The sequence below is a fragment of the Anabrus simplex genome, chromosome 5 (assembly GCF_040414725.1).
Source record: "Anabrus simplex isolate iqAnaSimp1 chromosome 5, ASM4041472v1, whole genome shotgun sequence".
NCBI lineage: Eukaryota > Metazoa > Arthropoda > Insecta > Orthoptera > Tettigoniidae > Anabrus > Anabrus simplex.
Genome location: NC_090269.1, coordinates 315,320,579 through 315,333,043, shown reverse-complemented (window position 1 = coordinate 315,333,043; position 12,465 = coordinate 315,320,579). Strand labels below are relative to the sequence as shown.

The window sequence follows — 12,465 nt, the reverse complement described above, 5'->3', positions numbered from 1 at the left end:
TTTCTAACATATAGAGTCCCATATCGCATGTTCCAGATTTAGCTCTGCAAGTAGCCTGGTCATATGCCGCAAAAGTCAATGCCATAAATGTGATTTACAAAGAGGTTCTGGGGTAAATAAAATAAGATTTTTTGTTGGGTTTTTATACTTGAGCGATTTTCAGAAAATGTCTTGCAGTACAGAGGAACAATTAATATTTATTAAATTACGAAATCCTCGCGAGCGAAGCCGTGGGTAACAGCTAGTTATTCGTAAAGAGAGAAGAACAATAACTTTCAAACTACAGTAATACTAATTTTAACACGGAATATGAACAGAAAGACACCAGAATGAAACAAAATCAAGATGTCAATTGCAAAGATATAGCTTCTCTACGTTAGAAAGGTAACTTTAAATGTAACTCTTGTAGTTGAGGATCTCTAATCAAGTGTAACAACTCTCTCTTCCTTCTTTTTAAAGCCAGCTTGCGACGACTTTGAAGCAGAAAGCACAGAGATTTTCAGACTAGGTCCCCGATGTAATTTTCTGACATCTTGTAGAGGGCACATAGACGTGACCAGCTCTCCGATCACACAGAGCTTCCTCGTCCCTACCAGCGCGTGTAATTTGCCCCATGAGTCCAAGAAGATTATCAGCAATGGTACGAATGATAACACGCCTTTTTTCCACCGCAGACACTATTGCATACATGAATGTAATTTCAACTGGCAGGCTCAGTGTGGAAACTTTCTACTCGGCTGTACGCCATTTACAAGTGAAACTAAGACAAAATGAACAAAAAAATCGGACAAAGCTACGGCCGCAGATCATTTAGGCGTTAGAATATATCACTTGGGTGTTTGAAGTAAGTGAATGCTCCGAGTTCAGATTTACAGAAATTTATCTCTTTTTGACAAATTTTCACTAAGCTCACCTCTCGGGAACGATGTGAAAACACACTATATCCAATTCCCAGTGACTGTATTGTTGTGTGTATTCGGGCTTATCTATCTCCGTAGGCTAGATGGAAGCAGTAAGTCAGACGTACTCGGTTGCAGCTCGTGGTGCTTGGCCACCTCGAATTTCTTATGTAGACCCTCTTAGACTCTGCTCAGGATATTTTGGACCTATTCGATTATTTTTCACTCTTCCTTTCGAAATTTTTAAGTACAATCAAACAATCAATCAATCAATCAATCAATCAATCAATCAATCAATCAATCAATCAATCAATCAATCAATCAATCAATCAATATTAATCTGCATTTAGTGTCGTCACCAAGGTGGCAGATTCCCTGTCAGCTGCTTACCTGATGTTTAGAATGATTCTTTCACGGCCTGTAACTGTAGACATGAAAAAAAGCTTTTGGACTTTTGTCGTGTCAAGAAAATAAGGTGATTTTTTTACGTTTCGCAGAGAACTTTGCTCTGTGTCATCAGAAGAAAATCTCGGATGGAGATGTTAAGCTTTGAGTAGATTTCTTGATGTTATTTGACAGGAATAGGCTAAGTGCTGTCAACGCAATTCACCCTCTCCCTATCTCACCATCATCTCACGCGCAGGTCGCCAATGGGTGACAAATAGACCTACACCAGGCAAGCCGACTATATCTTTGGATATTCCCGGCACTAAAAGATATATGCTAACTAAATAAAATGAGATTATCCTGTTCAAGTGTGATTCATTTTTAAATACTGAAGCTAACAATAAGCACAAATAAGGTCGTGAATAAAACTGTAACAGTTGTAACATAAACATCTATTATGAGTCCCAGGGACTCAGTCGGGCGTGATTACCTATCTTGCGGACATCCGCTTCGCAGCACATTCAAGGCTTAATTGAAGCTGAAGGAAAGTATACACCCTGGCACGTGAGCCTATACACTTTGCAGGGAAGGCAGGGAGCATTGGCGTTCAATTGTGATTACTAAGCACTCCTCCACTACTCAGCGAAATGTTGATTGGGGTACAATGTTTAAAATAAGGCGCTATAATCGTAAAAAATGGCCTTTTCGAGATATTCCGGATTGATTAGTACTGCACAGTTTTACTGTCAGTTTTATTTTCTTATATTTATCTATTCAAAGAAAACGGATACGTTATAATTCTTTTGTTACAATCTACAAAGGTTCAGGGTTTAAGCATACAAGCTACGATTTACAATTCCTTGGATGGACACAACAGTATTTCCATTAAAAAAGTTAAATTTCTGTTATTCATTAAGCAAAAAGTAATATAATTACATAATTCAACAAGTTTACTGCTTGATTTTGCACAATGTTGCACTGTTGTGTGACTTTCTGAAAACAGCTTTTTTAAATTTAACAGGCATCTGACGATAATAGCTAGTCTCCAAATGGCGAGAGGGAAGATATAGATGTTTACTATCCAAGATTAAAGTACATACAGCAACGATGTAAATATATCTACTGGGTAGATATACAGTATGCCTTCAAATAAATAACCTAACTGATGTTATTCCCGTTAAGCATGGTTGTACTGTTGGTGAGTTTATCAGATAATTTAAACCCAAACAACCACAGGCCACAGCTTATCCACCTTAACTCCGCATCATATTAGAAATGCTTCTAAAGCACCTCCTAAAATGTAATAGTAAAAATTGTAATTCAATACGTACATTATAAAAAATATTTGAGGTTGTAGGCCTAACTGTTTATTGTATCAGTTCAATATACTTAAAGTATACACAGATAATACCTAGATTTAATAAATAATTTATTTCTCACAACTTAAATTGAAAATGACCTGGATTTCTGCCCTCTTTCATTATTTTCTACATCCATTTCAAACCGGGTATCACCGCAGTGTTCGAGAGTGACTGGGAAAACTTCGCCCAACCTTCACGGCCTGTGACGTAGCCACAACGTCACTGTGGTTGTGTAGCGTACGTTCATCGTCCGCATGCCCGCCCGCTTAAGGGCTGTTTGCCTAGAGGCAGGTTTATCGCATCGCGCCGGACGTAATGCGCTCGGGAAACGTAATGCGCCCAGCCCAATGTAAAACGTTCAAGGCGACTGTTTTCCTAGAGAGCACACTAGGTTGTCAGTCAAGTTGCGATCTGCGTAATATTGTGTTCTCCAGTCATGGATCATTTTCAACTAAAGAAAAGGGAAGTACTGACGATGTTGCTCTTACTAGATTAGGAGATTGAGGATGATGAGGAGGAGTTCGTGCTTCGTGAGTAGTAGAAAATAAGGAGGTTAGAAGATGGGTTGTACAAGAAAAGAGCCCATGAAGGAGCATTTTAATAATTGCTGATTACAAAGCATTTGATGGACGAAGAGGAAAGATGTAAAGCTTATTTCAGAATCTCTCGTGAGAAATTCGCGTCCATTTTGGACCTCATTGAAGAAGACCTTTCATGTAATGTACTGTGAATAAATTACTTATTTTTATGTAGGTGCTTACTTGTTGTTCATATTGCCGATATATCCCCAAATCATTTCTTTCTTTGCGGTATTTTGCACTACGGGTTCTTCAGTTCCCACAGAATTGGATGACCACTAACTATTTCAATTAATTCTTTATCTTCCGCAGCACTGAAACGTGTAAGTTGTGACATTGTGGCCAACATGTGTATGTACACGAACAATGAACAGACTGGTGATATCACGTGATGAACTCTGAATTCAAAAAGTACCCTGGGCGCGAGACGCAATAAAGTCGTTCTAAACCAGTCGGCCAAACACGCCGAGCGTTTGTCGCTGGTGTAGGACGTGTTGCGCTCTGTTGGAAAACATCGACACTACTTCTTCATAGAGGAGTGGAGAGCGTATTACGCTGGGCGCGTTGCGTCCGGCGCGACGCAATAAGCCAGTCTCTAGGACAGGGCCTCTCAGGGTGCATGGCCTGATGCATGCACTGTGCACAAGACGACTTCACTTGGTTGACCAGAGTGCAGATTCCCACTCCTCGATTTGGAGCAATAGCGCTGTCTCTCTCCTTCCCCACGCCTGTCTCGCTTGCTCCCCCTGTCTCCCTCTTCCTCACTTGCTCCGTAGCGCTCCAAATCTGATCTCAGTTGAGCCGAGTTGAGCCGAGCTTAGCCGAGTAGCCCAGAAACGAAGCGTTGGTCCGAGCTAAGCCGAGCGGGACCGATGCACTGTGCACAGGAACTCTGCACCACTGTTTGCACGCGTGAGATTTTGGGCGTTTGAGAGGCCCTGCTCTAGAAAAACAGCCCTTTTCAGTGCTGGGCGCCCGCGGGACGACATGCCCAGCGTGACCACCTTACGTGAAGAGTATTTACATTCATAGACTGGCATGAAAATATTGGCCTGAAACATGAAAAGCACAGACTGAAAACATTGATGTGAGTCCCAGGGACTAAGTGAAAGAAGGGTTAATGTTGAGGGTTTACCAGCAGTTTCGCCAACACAACAAGTAATTGGAAGACGTACCAGAACAAACTGATGATCCGTGCTACACTTCCCAGAGGAGTTTTCTCTTTTAGTTGCCTTGTACAATAGGCAAAATATATCCTGGAAGTACTGTACGTTCCCCATCACAGAGGATAACAATATCATAGGAGATCAACATCTTTCATTTTTAGCAGTATGGTCTGAGATGTTGTGGTCGGACTTGGTTACTCGCAGAGCAACAAGTATTCGAAATGGTCTTCGATTCATTCGAGGATTACTAAGAGAATGAAAAGTTGAAGACTAGATTTCACATGAACAGAAAATATCTGTAGTTATGCTTTAGTAAACAACAATATTATGTTTCCATGAAAACGAGATTTTCAGTTAAACGTGAAAGTTCACTATGGACGTAACTTGTATCGATAATTATATACGGAAATAGAAGTGTATACAATAAAGAACATGACTTCAATTCCAGCTGAGGTGATTGGCACACCGACGCCTGTAAACGAACTATTTAGTGCTAAGTACAAGAAAAGCCTTGCATTTACAACCGTCCATAGACATTTAATATCTACCTTAGATCAAATTCTTGAGTACTTAAAAAATAATAAGGATGAGATTGGTAGACGTTACAGCGCTGGAGGAAAGAGGGAAATTCCCGTTGTAGTTAATCGAATTAGGATGCTGAAAAAAGAAATTCAAGAGAATAAGCCTTTTGTACCGTTTTCAACAACTGTTCCTGATTTAGTAAAATGGAACAAATTCATTCAGGAGGAAACAGACGTGGAAGTGGGTGTTCCTAAATGGTATACGACAGTGTGGCTTTACGCAGAATGTTATATGTATCGTAGACTTGATGAAATTTTAAAAACCACCCAAAGCCTGACGGAATTTGATCCGTTTGAAAAACAGAAGCAAAGTACAATGATGGGCTCCATAGAATCTATGGAAGGACTTAGCAAATTATTACTAGAAAAAGACGCAGGTAAGCCGCCTAATGAAAATGAAGTTAAGAAAAAAATGGTGCTTTTTATGCATATATCTCTTTGGGGAACGAAGTTCAACTCAAAATTTGTAGGCGTTGCGACAAATGCTCTTGAAGTTGTTGAACAGTTAAAGACTAATTTAGTAATGGATGACAGTCTTAAAGCATGGCCTATTCTAAGTAAGCCAGACAAACGGCCTTGTATAGTTGATTTCGTCCTTGAAAATGCAGGTTATGAACTATTCACAGATTTATGTTTTGCTGATTTCCTTTGTACTTCTTTACTCGTCGATAAAATACGATTTCATTTAAAATCCATACCTTGGTATGTTACTAATGCTACAGTTAAAGATTTTATGTGGTTATTAGCAACTTTAAAGAATAAACGATCAAATAGCCTGGTATCTCTGAGTGAGAAGTGGCAAGAGTACCTAAATTCAGAAAAATGGACGTATGCATGCGATGAATACTGGACGTTGCCTTTCATATTCAATGAAATGCCACAGAGAGACCCTGGCTTATACAAAATTTTGACAAGTTCGACGCTCATTGTCTTCAAAGGAAATGTTAATTACAGAAAGCTGCTAGGGGAGTTAAACTGGGAACCGACAACAAAGCTCAAAGTAGCTGTAGGTGACTTCCTTCCCACCAATATGATTGCACTTAGAACCATAAAGGCTGACGTGATCTGTGGACTAAAACCCGGACAGGCAGATGAATTGAGTGCAAAGAATCCAGACTGGATGCTTACTGGGGACTACGCCATGATACAGTTTTGGGAGGCTAAAATGTGAAAGTTACATGAATATATTAACGAACCCGTGCAGAAATTATGAAGGGATTTATTCGACTGCGTTAAGATCATATACTGTATAATACTGAATAAAATATTACAAGAATATTATCTGGAGTAATGTAAACATAGCTCCAGATTTAATCGATAAATTTGCAAGAAAGTTGCAAATAATTTCATCTAGAATGTATGAGGTTTATTCATTTTAATATTTAGAAAATAACTACAAAATTAAATACGGTAAGTAATGATGAACCCGGCAGAGATTGTTGGATTATTGAAGGGCGGAAAGAATTCCATTAGATATTCCATGTGGTAGGATGTCGGCATGTAAAAGATCTCTGGTTACACATCTGGTATTTGCCCGACAAAATTCATTAAAACTCAGCCATAAATCCCCTGTGGGTGGGGACAGTAGAATAACACCCACGGTATCCCCTGCCTGTCGTAAGAGGCGACTAGAACAGGCCCCAGGTGCTCTGGGCTTTGAAGCAAGGATTGGCGACCACGTGGCCCTTAGCTGAGTCCTGGCATTGCTTCCACTTACTCAAGCCAGGCTCCTCAGTTTCATCTATCCTAGCCGACCTCCCTTGGTCAACTCTTGTTCTTTTCCGACCACGACGCTATTAGGTTTGCGACGGCTAGGCAGTTTTTCATTTTCACGCCCTTCGTGACCCTTGATTTCTTTGGCCGATACCTTCATTTTTCGAAGTATCGGATCCCTTGCATTTCTCTCTCTGATTAGTGCTATATTGAGGATAGTTGCCTAGTTATACTCCCTCTTAAAATAATCACCACCACCACTCAGCCATACACGCCCTTGGTTTACTCTGTCATGTAGCAGGCCTAGAGTACTGTAAAACGGAACGTCGACGTTGGCGAGCAGACAGCCAGCCGGCGTCAAATTAATTTGCTTACTCACGGTAGCTGAGGCTATACGATTATTATGAAAATGATGATGATTATTATTATTACTCAAAATTGAAAGTTTTCATGGGAAGAATTTTCTTATTACAAGTCATTAACCTCATTTTTGGTACGTATTGACGACAGTGATTACATACAATTTACAAAATATTTGTTTAATGTTAGTCAATACTTACAATACCACATTTTGTGGTTAAATAATTATAAAAAATAGAAAGATCGTGAACATGTTTCGCCCTTCTTAATAGGCATCATCAGCACAATGGATAACCTTAAAACAAATAATTACAATTAAGACTGTTTACAATTATTGGTCATATAAAATTGGAATGAGACGTTGTGATGTTAAAAGTTATTTTCAACATCATGATTAAAAAGTTTGACGTGAATGTTACAAACACAAAACTATTGTAGTACAATTTTACAATATTGTCTAAAAATATATATATATATATATTTATATTGGTGAGAAGTTTTTTTAATCGGCATTCGTCTGGAATTGAAATGGATCCTCTTCTTTTAACTTTTTGGTGAAAGTCAATATTATTGTCGTGTTAACCACCAAGTAGATTTGAAGAATAAAATATGTATAAAACATAAGTTCCTATTGTAGATAATTAGATCAGGAATGAACATTTGGTGTTTCTTCTTGAGTTAAATTGGTTAAAACATATTCAGGTGAGAATACGTTAAAATGGAATATACGTTGAAAATTTTTCCGATGTACTAGTTGGAGTATTTATCACTATATCAGTAGTCTTCCCATTTGTTGTGTAAATCTCAGTGGTTAGAATGTTGATAAATCGAATGCCGTACAGTGTCTATCTTGTTCTGTTATTAGCGTTATTCCCACCTGAATGTGTTTTAACCAATTTAACTCAAGAAGAAACACCAAATGTTCATTCCTGATCTAATTTTCTACAATAGGAACATATGTTTTATACATATTTTATTCTTCAAATCTACTTTGTGGTTAACACGACAATGATATTGACTTTCACCAAAAAGTTAAAAGAAGAGGATCCATTTCAATTCTAGACGAATGCCGAGTAAAAAACTTCTCACCAATATAAATATATATATATATATATATATATATATATATATATATATATATATATTTAGACAATATTGTAAACTTGTACTACAATAGTTTTAATTTGTGTTTGTAACATTCACGTCAAACTTTTTAATCATGATATTGAAAATAACTTTTAATATCACACCGTCTCATTCCAATTTTATATGACTAATAATTGTAAACAGTCTTAATTGTAATTATTTGTTTTAAGGTTATCCATTGTGCTGATGATGCCCATTAAGAAGAGCGAAACATGTTCACGATCTTTCTATTTTTTATAATTATTTAACCACAAAATGTGGTATTGTAAGTATTGACTAGGTTAACATTAAACGAATATTTTGTGAATTGTATGTAAGAATTTTCTTGTCTTTAAGGCATACAAAATCGCTGATTGTCACCGAAAGCAGTCGAAACATTCTGCGTTAAATGAAACTGATTTTTAAATAAAAGTTTGGACATTGTTTTAATGTAAAAAGAATGACTTAACTGCTTTCGGTCGTGACTGACACTGACTTGACCTATAATGACCAGGCATTACTTTCCTTTGTGGACCAGTCAAAACCAAAGTGGCGGCAAATTTTGGTACAAGACTCCTCTCTTTCATCTTTCCTCGCTTGGACAACTCTTTTTCTTTTCCGACCCCGACGGTATTAGGTAGTGCAATACAATCTCCTTTTCATTGCTAAAGCAAAGAATGAACCCTGCATTTACATCCAGGGAAATACATTGCAATCGGCTTCTCAGGTAAGAGACCTAGGTGTTATAATAGACTGTAAACTAACCTTCTCTGCTCACATTCACTCTATAAAATACCGTGCTATGCGCATTCTTTACAGGTTTACTGAAATTAATGATATTAACGCCTTACAATTATACTTTGTCTCGTATGTTCTCCCTATTATTGACTTTTGTTCCCATATTTGGTCCTCATCTGCTATCACAAGCATATCTCAACTAAATAGCATTTTTAACTTTTTCACTTTCATTGTTAAGACTCGCAATCCTGTTTTTAAGAACAAAACTAAATCTGACATTATGAAGTATCTGGGTATACTTGGCCTGAGAAGCCGTTTACAGTTCTCTGATCTATGTTACCTTCACAAAATAATCAATGGCTACACCAAATGTAACACTCTTCCGGCATACTTCCTTATACACGTTCCTCCCCGCCGTACACGCAACCGGCGCACTCATCATGTGCCCCTTCCGCGCCTAACTTTACAACAACGTTCTATCTTCCACCGCCTCCTTACTCTTGGTAACTCACTACCCGATATTGACATATTCACACCTTTCGCATCCTTCAAACAAAAAATTAGAAGATTCCTCTAAGTCCTTCCCAGGTTTTCACTTTCTTCCGTCCCTCCAACCCTCGACCTTTCTTCTTCCTAATTTCAGTAACCGACACTTGCCAGTTACCGTTGTCATCGTTGTTACGTTGTTACTCTTAAAATTGTCAATTTATTGTTGTTGCTTAATATTGTTGTTTATACCTTTGTTATCTTTTATGCGTATTTAAACTTATTATTATTATTATTAGTGTAAAATGGGCCTCCATAGGCTGTATCTAATAAATAAATAAATAAATAAATAAATAAATAAATAAATAAATCCTAGGAGTCTTTCATTTTCGTGCCCTTTATTTTCGAAGTGCCAGACCACTTCCAATTTTTCCCTATGATTAGTGTTATTAGAGGATGATTGTCTAGTTGTAGTTCCTCTTAAAACAATAATCACCACCACCACTTAAATGTCATTTTGTATCGTTAGCTAGTAAGTTTTAAAAGTTCACTTTAACAAAGGTAGCTGTGTAAATTCACTATCAATAATACATTTACAAGATAATAATGTCTACATCCACAGTAACGAGAGAAAATTACTTCACAAAAAACAAACTGACAACTGTTTGGAGCTACTTTCATTAACGACATTCACACGATAACTCAACCTATCTGGTTATTACCGGGGACTGTTTCGTATTATGTTTGAACAATCATTACCCACCTGCGTTTAGAGCAGGTAGCAGATTACCTATCTGTTGTTTTCATAGACTTTTCTTAAGTGATTGCCAAGAAATTGGAAATGTATTGAACATCACCCCTTGTAAGTTATTCCAATCCCTAACTCCCCTCCCTACAAATGAATATTGGCCCCAATTTGTCCTCTTGAATTCCAATTTTATCTTCTTATTGTGATATTTCCTACTTTTTTTGTTTGCTACTTGCTTTACGTCGCACCGACACAGATAGGTCTTATGGCGACGATTGGACAGGGAAGGGCTAGGAGTGGGAAGGAAGCGGCCGTGACCTTAATTAAGGTATACAGCCCCAGCATTTTCCTGGTGTGAAAACCATGTTCAGGGCTGCCGACAGTGGGGTTCGAACCTACTATCTCCCGAATACTGGATACTGGCCGCACTTAAGCGACTGCAGCTATCAAGCTCGGTTTTCCTACATTTAAGGACTCCACTCAAACTCATTCGCCTACTAATGTGATTCGGTGCCATTTCTCCACTGACAGCTCGGGACATACCATTTAGTGGAGCAGCTCGTCTCCTTTCTCCCAAGTCTTCCCAGCCCATACTTTGCAACATTTTCGTAACGCTACTCCTTTGTCGGATATCACCCAGAACAAATCGGGCTGCTTTTCTTTGGATTTTTTCCAGTCCTTGAATCCAGTAATCCTGGTGAGAGGTTTCATACATTGGAACCATACTCTAGTTGGGGTCTTACCAGAGACTTACATGCCCTCTCCTGTACATCATTACCACAACCCCTAAATACCTTCATAATCATGTACAGAGTTCTGCACGCTTTATTTACAATCATATTTATGGGATTACCCGAATTGAAGATCTTTCCTTATAACACCTAGGTACTTACAATGCTCCCGAAAATGAACTTTCATCCCATCAACGCAGTAATTAAAACTGAGAGGACTTTTCCTATTTGTGAAACTCAAAACCTGACTTTTAACCCTGTTTATCATCATACCTTTGCCTACTGTCCATCTCACAACATTATCGAGGTTATTTTGTAGTTTCTCACAATATTGTCACTTATCTATTACTCTATACAGAATAACATAATCCGCAAAGAGCCTTATCTCTGATTCCACTTCTTTACCATGTCATTTATATACTGTATATAAGAAAACATAAAGGTCCAATAATACTGCCTTGAGGAATTCCCGTCTTAATTATTACGGGGTCAGATAAAGCTTCGGCTACTCAATTCTCTGAGATCTGTTTTCTAGAAATATAGCCACCCACTCAGTCCCTGTTTTGTCCATTCCATCTGCACTCAGTTTTTCCAGTAGTTTCCCATGATCTACCGTATCAAATGCCTTAGATATTTCAATCACTATTCAGTCCATTTGACCTCCTGAATCCAGCTATGGCTTGCTGGAATTCTACAAGTTGAGCTTCAGTGGAATAATCTTTCCTAAACACAAATTGCCTTCTATAGAACCAGTTGTCAATTTCGCAAACATGTCTAATATAAGTTAATCAGAAAGAATGCTTTTCCAAAGCTTACATGCAATGCACGTCAAACTGACTTGCCTGTAATTTTCAGCCCTTTGTCTATCACCCATACCTTTATACACAGGGGCTACTATAGTACTATAGGCTACTCTACAACCAGTTGTTAATTTTGCACACATGTCTAATATAATCAGAAAGAATGCTTTCCCAAAGCTTACATGCAATGCATGTCAAACTGACTGGCCTGAAATTTTCAGCCCTTTGTCTATCACCAATACCTTTATACACAGGGGCTACTATACCAATTCTTCATTCGTTTGGTATAGGTTCTTCATGCAAACAATAATCAAATAAGTAATACAGATATGGTATTGTATCCCAACCCATTGTCTTTGGTATATCCCCCGAAACTTTATCAGTTCCAGATGCATTTCTAGTTTTCAAATTTTGTAACTTGTTGTGAATTTCGTCGTTATCATAGGTAAATTTGAATACGTCTTTAGTATTAATCACCTCCCCTATCTGGATATTAACCTTGTAACCAACAATCATTACATACTGCTGAGTGAATACTTCTGCCTTTTGAATATCCTCACATAACACTCCCCTTGTTCATCAATGATTCCTATAATGTCCTTCTTGGAACCTGTTTCTGCCTTAAAGTACCTATACATACCGTTCCACTTTTCACTAAAATTTGTATGACTGTCAATTATGCTTGCCATCATGTTAACCCTTAGTTGACTTCTTTGCTAGATTCGATTTCCTAGTAAGTTCCTTCAATTTTTCCTTACTTCCACAGCCATTCCTAACTCCATTCTTTCCAAC

At 38.1% G+C, this 12,465-nt stretch overlaps 1 pseudogene; it reads left to right on the top strand.

The window, feature by feature from the left end:
- The first annotated feature begins 5,045 nt into the window (after nt 1-5,045).
- LOC137501000 (damage-control phosphatase ARMT1 pseudogene) lies at nt 5,046-6,143 on the top strand (annotated as a pseudogene).
- Nucleotides 6,144-12,465: the final 6,322 nt, after the last annotated feature.